The sequence below is a fragment of the Seriola aureovittata genome, chromosome 14, assembly GCF_021018895.1.
Source record: "Seriola aureovittata isolate HTS-2021-v1 ecotype China chromosome 14, ASM2101889v1, whole genome shotgun sequence".
Taxonomy (NCBI): domain Eukaryota; kingdom Metazoa; phylum Chordata; class Actinopteri; order Carangiformes; family Carangidae; genus Seriola; species Seriola aureovittata.
In genome coordinates this window covers 9,141,826-9,149,160 of record NC_079377.1, presented here as the reverse complement: position 1 = coordinate 9,149,160, position 7,335 = coordinate 9,141,826, and positions in this window count along the sequence as shown.

Below are 7,335 nucleotides of genomic sequence, written 5' to 3'. Positions count from 1 at the left end.
AACGTTTTTTTTTTTGTTGCCTGTTAAGGTTAAATGTTCAAAAATCCCAATGTGGACACGGCGCCTGAAGGTCAGAAGTTTCAATCTGCTCTTGCGGTTTTGTTCGAAGCTGGTATTCCCTGTTGAATCAGCAGGCTGAGGCTCGCTCTGAAGGACCTTGTTACATCCTCATCTTTGCTGTTGCTGTTTCATGGGCGTTATTGATGGCTGAGGTGTGAGCAGAGTTAAGTGACACACCGAGAGAACAAACCCAGTCTGCACGGTCAGCACAGCTGAACTTTCATGCTTGGCACGTCTGACCTTTTCAAAAAACTTCCCAAAGTGTTAAAGTTACAATTTTCCAACAAGCTTTAACAAGGTTTCACAAACTTGCTTTTTAAGGCTTTTTCGTCAGAATGCCTTCAAGTGGTTGGCTTGTAATGTATAATAAAAAAGATAGCTCATCTAAACTTAAGAAAGAAATGAAATCAATGTCTGTAATAACTGTGCATGAACCAGTGGCGTCAGCACCATGGACAGCGTTCTCTCCCACAACTGGGGCCTCTGGGAAACGTCCCAGAGGAGAGCTAAAGGATTACCAAAAATTATCTCCTCTGCACCAGGTCCAGCAGCCACAGGTGAGCTGCATTATGCTAACACTACTGACCTAGTTGTGAGCATTTTCAAGAAGAAGAGAACCAGGAGAGTGTGTGAGCCTGCTGGCACCTGCTGGGATTGTGAACAGAAAGCTCCGCTGTAGCTGATAGAGCTGCCTCCTCACATGTGCATTTCAAATATAAAGTGGTTCTTAGAGATGCAGGTAGAAAGATGGAGATTATTATTGACTTTGTTTTCATGTAGTCCATCAAAATGAAACATGCTGCACAGCTCTCAGGTATATCTACAGTACCTTGCCTTATTCATTTTTAGGTATCTTGGATAAGGATAAGCTGGAGCTTAAACAAAGAATAGGGGACGACAGAAGCACTATTATTAAAACCTAATGGAAATAGTCTTTTCCTTTAGATATATAGAAAATGTTGAGATATCTTTATTAAACAAAGAGAGAGGTTTGCCACAAAAAAGTGAAGCATTTTGGATTTCAGATATTCAACCCTCGTGGACAATTTAACACAGAGAGGGTTAAACTAGAATAAAGCCATTTAATGTTAAATTCAATGGGATTTAAATAACGGACATGAGTTTACTGTCTTTTGAAAAACAGAGTGAATACACAATTGGACATTTAATCAGTTTACCCATTGATTGTAATGTATCTTGTATTTGTGGAACTTAAGTTTTCCTAGTAAAAACCCATTATTCTATTAATGTTATTAAGAGTCAATACATGTATGCTGACTGATAAATCACATGTCAAATGGATCGACTATGCTGTATTCAGTTTTAAGAAACTGAATGCAATGTTGTATTGAGAAAAAGGTGTGTTTTTCATTGTGATGGACAAAACCTTCAGACGTCACCAGGCAATATTGGGTCAAAGGTGTCTTTTTCTGCCTTAATACAATTGAAAATGTGGTAATGTGTTTGTGATTTTTGCATTTTTGCCAAACCGAATCTCTTGCAACGAAATTCTCAAAGCTCAAACAGCATGTTTTGGTTGTTCTTCTCTCTTTGTTTTTTCTTTTTTTTTTCTTAAGCTGCTCATTTAGCCAAAACTGATGGACTTATTTTCAGAGCTGCATTTTAAAATGACACACCTGCCAATGCGATACCAACTCAGCCGACAGCACGAAATTGTAAATTATGATTCTGGGGAGAGAAAATGATAGCAGGTAATTTATATTGGCAGTTGACACAATGGCACCTTTACACCCAGTGTATTTTTATTTATTTATTTATTTGAGACAGAGATATAGACACCAGGTAACTTATTTTCAAAGCAGATGTGAGATGACTCATTTTTATGGATGTGATGTCTCCCAGATCAGTTTCTTTACATCTGTCTTGAGGTTAAAAGTTTAATTGACACCACTGAAATATTAATTTATCGGTTATCTGCAGACCTGTGAGATGAAGGTGCCGCAAGGAAGAGGAAGGGTTTATCTCAGCTCTGCCCCACCCCCATCTAAACGCCATGACTGATGAGAATTGGCAGGACTCCTTTTTCTGATGACTCTGTTTATAGAGTGTGTGTTTGTGTGTGTGTGTGTGTGTGTGTGTGTGTGTGTGTGTGTGTGTGTGTGTCTGCACACGCTTGTGGTTCCATTTAAATATCTATTCTACAGTAGGTTCTTACAATGATGTGGTGTTGCAGGTCTTTGGAAAATTTCCAACAACAATCTTGTAGGCTTGTGCGTACAGTCCACATGTGTGTTTGTACATCTGTGTGTGTCAGAGAATAAAAACAGCTGAAGTGTGCAGGAGAAAAGCCCTGTGTGGAATAGATAAATATTTCATGATAACCAAGTGCTATGGACCCACATGAAGCAGGATGTTAGAGCTGGCTGGTAATACTGAAGAGGAATACAAACCCATACAGCCACCCCAATCCAAAACACCTATAGCGACTCTGGAGATATTGTATTTAAAATTAAAATTCAAGTCCTCATAGTAGATGGCAGAATAGGTTGTCAGATTTCTCTCTTTTACATTCAATACAGCAGCTGGGACAACATCTGCAGTCATCCATATTTGCTACAGGCTCTGTGGAGAAATTGGAACAAAAATTACGAGTCCAATATCGGCTCAAAAATTGCATTTTTCCATGTGATGTTTATTTAATGTTGTAAAGTTTTTGTGCTGATTTGGGTTGACGTCAAACTTGGGAAACTCGGCTGTTAGCGTGTCACCTCCTGAGGAATCCCTCTGCTTGCCTGGTATTTACCTATTGTCACACCTCAACTTATATATTCATGGACCATTTACAACCCATCTGAGGTTTTCAAATATTAATCTATAGCCATCACAGTGCGAAGTAAAAATTACAGATCTCTTAGAACTTACAGGTGAAAAACTGTGTGGCAAAAGCCCTGAAATTCAATCTGTTCCAGCTGACTGACTCGAGGAACATGAGAAACCACAGGATTACCTGTCAACCTATTTACAGACGCACTGACTCTGGGGATACATTGTGCACATCTCTCTGCATGCTCAGACATATGCATATTTTTGGGTGAGTGAACACTGGTGCATGTCTCTCCGTCTCTCCTTCCGTCCAGCTGCCTGTCTGCCAGACAGCAGGAGAAAATAAACGAGAAAATGAAGCTGTAAAGAATAACGAGTTTGTCACAGTTAGCACCAGCTGCCTCTTAAAACAGAGAGAAACAATAATTCAACAGGTACAAAGGCTCATCGCTGGTGACAAACCTGCATGTCTGGTCAAATCTCTGCATCAAAACATCCTGCCTGTGTGTTGCCTGTCATTGAGCCTTTTACCAATTACCTGTGCAGATCTTTCCCTGCATCATAACCTTAATCATAGCTTATGTGATAGATGCTGTCACCACCTACTGTTTGTAACTGCACAACGTAATGACAAGGTGCCGGATTTAAACTGAAAGTTTACCTGAAAACTAACAGTCATGTATCAAGCAGTGGCCTAGAGAACTCTGCCTCAACATCTATGGCATTATTGCTTCCAAGCTGCTGCAGTTGTAGCTGGTATGTGTGTGTCTGTGTGTGTGTGTGTGTTCTTTCACTGCTTATGGATGGGCTCAATGCAGAGGTCAACCCCCTGTGTGTGTAAATATACTTGGCTAATAAAGGATTCTTCTTCTTCTTCTTCTTCTTCTTCGTAGGAATTTTAGAATGCACAGGAAACCTTACAATGATAGAACTAACTATGTGTTCCCCCCTGCCTCCAGACTTTTTGCTAAGCTAAGCTAACCATCTCCTGGCTCTAGCTTTAAATTTACCAAACCAACCTGAGTGTGGTAACAATCTTCTCATGATACTCTCAGAAAGAGAGCTCAAAATTGTATTTCCCAAAACATCTGTCACATATTCCTTTTAATTGCTTACAGTTTTGATGGCTCAAATATGTGCAGTGAAAGGCAGCGTGGCATCTCTTGAGGTTGTGCTAAAAGAAATGCTGCAGCTACCCGTACATCAGCCACATGTGGCTTGAGCATATGTGGTGATATATGATGGTGAATAGGTGAAATAACCTCCATGTCAGACTTCATCAGTGCGCTCATAATGAGTTTGAGATGACATGTTATTTTCACCAAGACTTTGGGCCTGTGGAAAGGCTTTGAAATCTTTTCAGGTCACTGCATACAATAAGGCATGCACTGGTTCAAACCACAAGGCTTTAGATGGATAAAAATGTCTGTGTCTGAAGCTTCTTGCGGCCAGTGAGGCAGCAGAAATAAATATATCTTCACCTGAAGAATTGATTTGTGCAAGCTCGAGCCAAGGCGTCCTATCACATCCTCGAAAATTGCAATGATGGCCGCAACTTCTCACAACGAAGTCACTCAGATTTATGCTAACGAAGACACGTAGATCTCATTTAGTGCTGTTGCGTTCTCAAGTGACTGTCACCATTTCTTCCACGTGGATGAGAGGCTGCCAGAGAATGCAGTCTTCAATTCAGTCACTCTGAGAAACAGTCGAGTTAAGAGGTTGAAATAACAGCTTGATGGAGAATCTACTGCTTATTTAATGGAACTCACTCACGGTGCAGCATGACTACAAAGAGCCTAAGATTATTGTATTTTTATAAACTTACTATAAAGCCACATCTTGCCTGAGGCACAAAAATTGTCTCCAAAATATGTGTCCCTGAAAGAAAAGTGCCTCGTTTCAGCCTTCTAGACTCCTCGAGGCGTTTCTCTCTCCCAGGTTAAGGTGTGAGACCTATACATTTTATAAAGAATTTCAGTGATGAATTATAGATAAATTGTTTTTGTGTTTTTAGATGCCGTTTCGGGAAGTGTGTGCTTTTCAAAAACAAAGCAGCGAAAGAGGAGAGCAAAGATGGCACCCAAGAAATGTATTTTAAGATCAACAAAGACAGCTACACATCGGTTCTAAACAGAGATGTGTTGAGCAACGAGAATAGGGAGACGGGATAAATATTTAAACTGTCTCCCTTCTTTCTTTCTTTATTTATTCATTTTATGTTTAATTGGCTTTCAGTCCCTTTGCTTGGTTCCAGTTGATCAATCACAGTTTTCCTCTGAAGAGCTTGTGATGGAAAGTTTGTCAAAGAGTTTACAGTATTTTCTTCCACTAAGGAAGCCATGGAACGGTTTATGTATCAGTAGAATACTTTCAGAAAATGTTCAAAGAAAATATTGTAGGTCTCAGTTTGTAATTGTCTCCATTAGATGGGTGTTTTTCTGTAAAAAAAACTTAGGCATTTGCTCAAAATCTTTTACAGAAAGGATTTTTCCAAGATTGGCTCTGTCTAATTTGTATGTTTCTTGCATCATGAGATAAAGTAAATGTTTATGGACCAGCCGCGGTATGAGCAGGTGATCTCACCTCAAAAAAAAAGATAACCGCATCACCTCTACATTATTCAGGTGGTAGAAATGCATCAGGTTTGTTTGTGTCGGGCCCTTTTTCACTCAAAAACGATATTCATGAAATCTCTAATTGCCTCGGTTAGTTAATTTTATGCACACTCACAGATATTCACACACACGGAGGCGTGCAAGCAGTCGGCTGGCCCTCTGAAGTGGAGATGATGTGTGAATCTGGGGCATGCAGTGACTGATGTTCAGCGCTGATGGGCATTGGCAGTGCCACTCTGCCAAACCCATGAGGCGCTGGCTGAGGAGAGGGGCTGCAGCTGGCCGGGATAAGATTCACCATCAGGAACGACAGCAACCTGGCTTCAGTGGGACTGGGAACACATGGGCCATTCAGGGACACTTTGAGGATGCTGATGCTGCTGTTGTCTCCCACTGAAAAATGATGGTACCACTACTTTCCTGGGAATTGGGGAAGGAAGACTGTACGTTCAGTATAGAACAAAAATAAAATAAGATGCAACTTTTGAAACATCATAAAGACTGTTGCGCAACTATAGAGGTAATTCACACCAGATTTATTCCTCCCCTCCGTCTGAGCGGAGATCTGGTCCGCACCAAATGGTCAGAAAAGATTATCTGTTTCTAGCAGGTTTACAGATTCAAATGTTACCAGCCCAGCGCATTTGCAGACGGAACTGAGCCAATCTGATAGTGTCTGATATTGATTTAACGTCTAAGAACAACTCGTGTGGTGTGTTGGGGATCACGGATTTATGCCAAGAATGGAAAAAAGCCAGGGAGAGATGAGTTCATAGTACGGTGAATGTGACTATTTGACTATTTCAGACATGTTGTACTGCGCAAAGGATTAGAGAATGTGAATGTATAAGAACCCGGCAGGATTTTCCTATTATGAAATACAATGGCACTTTATGATGCCTACTCCAACAGATGTTCTGTATGTCTGAAAGACAATTTTGTGAACAGTTGTTGTGTGTGAAGCTGTTCTTTTCAAAGGCATTTAAAATGTTGAATGTCCCGCCATCTGTCCCAGCATTCGGGACATTTGAGATGAGTACTGTTGCCCCATTTCCCCAACTCATGGTTTTTGCTGGACTCCCTCCGCTTTAGCAAAATGGAGGCCAGCACAACTGAATTACTCTGTTGTTAATCTGTATCCTCTTCTCTCTCCTGTTGTCTTGTTTGTAGGTGTTGCTACCTACAAAAATATTTGTAGAACTGATGCCCTTCCACACCCGCATCTGGGTGGTAATAGGTCGAGGCTCTGTGATGATGTAAGTCCCCTACGGAGGTGATACCCTATGTATGAAATGATGTTAATCAGTGACGTAATCTCTTTAGCTGTGTATAATCTTGGATCACAATGGCAACAATCATACAGCACTAACCAAGAGGTTAAAAAAAAGAAAGCCCGTGACCTCTGTTCACATTTGGGTGATGGAAACTTGGCACACAAAGTAAATGTGTCTCCTAATTCATCACCTATATTGAAAGTGCCACTAAGTGATGGACTGCGCTTGTATCGAACAGTATGAAACTATGAAACTGTGAGAGAGTGACATTGCTAGAGTAGAGCAGACAGACTGTTTTCACTATATTTTCCTGGAAAGGTTAGAGAGTTAGAGAATAATTTTTTTTCCATCTAGTGGACTGACTTGACCCTCTTTATGTCCCCGGGCGGATGAAGACATATTGCATATTACAAAGTTAGAGTACTTCAACTGCTACAATACAGGTCAAAAACTAAAAAAATAATCTTAGCGAGCCACGCTCCCTACGCAGTGAGGTTAATTGGCATGAAATCTGGTGCTCATAACAAGCTGTATTTTGCCTCAGAGAGCAGCGATGAAGACGAGACTGGATCTGATTTGTTTTTAAAATTCTAATGAAG